The sequence below is a fragment of the Chiloscyllium plagiosum genome, unplaced genomic scaffold (assembly GCF_004010195.1).
Source record: "Chiloscyllium plagiosum isolate BGI_BamShark_2017 unplaced genomic scaffold, ASM401019v2 scaf_12855, whole genome shotgun sequence".
Lineage (NCBI taxonomy): Eukaryota > Metazoa > Chordata > Chondrichthyes > Orectolobiformes > Hemiscylliidae > Chiloscyllium > Chiloscyllium plagiosum.
In genome coordinates this window covers 23,069-25,487 of record NW_025212182.1, presented here as the reverse complement: position 1 = coordinate 25,487, position 2,419 = coordinate 23,069, and the positions used below count along the sequence as shown (strand labels likewise).

The window sequence follows — 2,419 nt, the reverse complement described above, 5'->3', positions numbered from 1 at the left end:
GTGATCTCACCTCACTGCAGGATTTATTGAAGGGTCCTGATCTCCCTTCCTTTTGCCTCTCTGGCTGACCAACCATCTTCAATGAGGTGATGGGTGAGACACCCAGCAGTTGGGAAGTCTACTGAATCAGGAACTTCCTAAATACCTACAGGAGACAGAGAAATAGTCAGATTCTGAAATTAGGATGATGGAAACAGATGGAGAATGATAATAATTGTCATACTGACCTGGAAAATCCCAGTCTCCATCCCTGGCCTATGCGGCCTCTTCTCTCTGGAGTGGACAAATCTGTTACCTCAGGATCTGGTGTAGCTGCAAGAGCAAGAGACACTGACAGAGGCAGCAATTAGACCCACACAGTGAAGGATACTATGTGGAGAGATACTGAGTGATATCAGCAGAATATAGGGATGGGAAACCTGTAAGAAGGCAAAGTGATGGCCTGGTGGTATTATCGCTGCGCTATTTATCCAGGAACTCAGCCCATGTTCAAAACCCACCATTGTAAATAGGTGAATGCATGAGTGCTGTGGGGACTGGAGAAGGTTACAGTGATATCATGTGCTGTAGAGGCTGGAGGAAGGTGCACAGATGGGGAGGTTGGTAAGGACTGAAGAATGTTAGAGCAAGGTGGGCTGGAGGGTTCTGCATAGGATGATAGTGACAAGGATTTATGGAGCTTTTTGAGCAGAGACCATAACTGTTAGCTTCACAGACATTATGGAAAGAGATAAGGATAATGCAGAAGCGAAGGATCTAAACTTTCGGAGGCTATTTATCATTATACGATCACTATCACTCGATGTTATCATTATCATTAGACTGGCAAGCCTAGACTGCAAGGAACTACACTTGTTGGAGTCTCTATTTGGAACACGGGAGATGTTTAATGTGATGCAGTGAGAATTCAGAGCCAATGTGTTTTGCGAGGAGTGAATGCCTCAGACAGCACATCTAGCGAATACTGATCAAGCGATATTGTGAGCTGAATAAAGAAAATACAGTGCAATAAAGAAACAGTCGAGGAGCTTCTAAAGTAAAGAGAGTGCCGGCGTGGGGGGGGGGGGGGGGGAACGAGTTGCTTAAAAATGAACAGGCAAACAATAGTCACAAAATATCCTTAGCAGATAATGTTAAGGAAAAGTCACAAAGCATTTAGTAAGTATAGTTAGAGTAAGAGGATTCCTAACTAAGCAGTGTGGCCTGTTGGAAACCAAAGGGACAATCTGTGCATGGAGCCAAAGGAAGGTGGCGAGGTCTTCAATGAGTACATCCCATCTGTATTCACACAGGAGAAAAACATTGTAGCCGGGGATGGTGAGGTTCTGGAACACATTAAGATTAATGAGGAGGAGGCGTTAAATGTTTTCACAGGCAAAAAGGTGGAGAAATTCCCAGTAACGATAAAATATGTCCCAGGCTGCTATGGGAGGTAAGGAAGCAGATTGCTGGGGCCCTGGTGGACGTAGTTGATACTTTGCTGGCCACAGGTGAAGTGCCGAATGACTGGAGGATCCCTAATGTGGTTCCATTGTTAAAGAAGGGCAGCAGGGATAGGCCAGGAAATTACAGAGCAGATACTCTGATAGCATTGGGAGGGAAATTATTGGAAACAATTCTGAGGAACACAATGAATCAACATTCGAAAGGACAGGAATACATTATGGATTGTCTGTATGGATTTCATAGGGGACTGTCCTCTGATATTCATGAGGGCAGAGCAGATGATGTGGTTTACATGGAGTTCATTAAGGTCTTTGACAAGGTCCTATATGGAAGTCTGGTCCAAAAGGGAAGAGCCCATGGGATCCAAGGCAAGTTTGTAAATTGGATTCACAATTGGTGGAGGGTTGCTTTTGTGATTGAAAGCCTTTGTCCAGCGGATGTACCACAGGGATCTGTGCTGGAACCATTGCTGGTTATTATGTACATTAATAACTTGGATATGAAAGTAGAAGGAATCATTAATAGGTTTACAGATGACATGAAAGGTGAGGGCGTTGCCCACAGTGAGGGGGATGGTCTCAGGCTGTAGTCTGATATCGATCAGATGATAAACTGAGCAGAGTAATGGCAGATGGAGTTTACTTCTGATCACTGTGAGGTAATACACTGTGGGAAGTTTAATAAATTAACAATATACATCACGAATAGTAGGTCCTCCTGGAGTACTGAGGAACACAGGGACCTTGGTGGACAAGTCCCTGGATGTCTGAAGGTGTCAGCACAGGTAGACAGGGTGGGAAAGGCACCTGAATTGGGAACAGGAGGGGGACCCATATACTGGTGGTGAGAGTTGCTGAATCTGCTCAAGATGATTTAAACTCATCTGGCAGGGGTGTGGGACCCCAAACAATCATATGGCCAGAAAGAAAGTTGAGGCTGTAATAAATGTTCAAGAGAGCGATATAAATAGACA

At 44.6% G+C, this 2,419-nt stretch overlaps 1 long non-coding RNA gene across 1 annotated transcript in view; it reads right to left on the bottom strand.

Moving 5' to 3' along the window:
• Positions 1 to 182: 182 nt before the first annotated feature.
• LOC122547330 overlaps positions 183 to 2,419 on the bottom strand; it is a 7,136-nt gene continuing 4,899 nt past the window's right edge. Inside the window, exon 3 of the long non-coding RNA XR_006310971.1 lies at positions 183 to 312. This is a non-coding gene — a long non-coding RNA (uncharacterized LOC122547330). The remainder of the gene's footprint in view (positions 313 to 2,419) is intronic.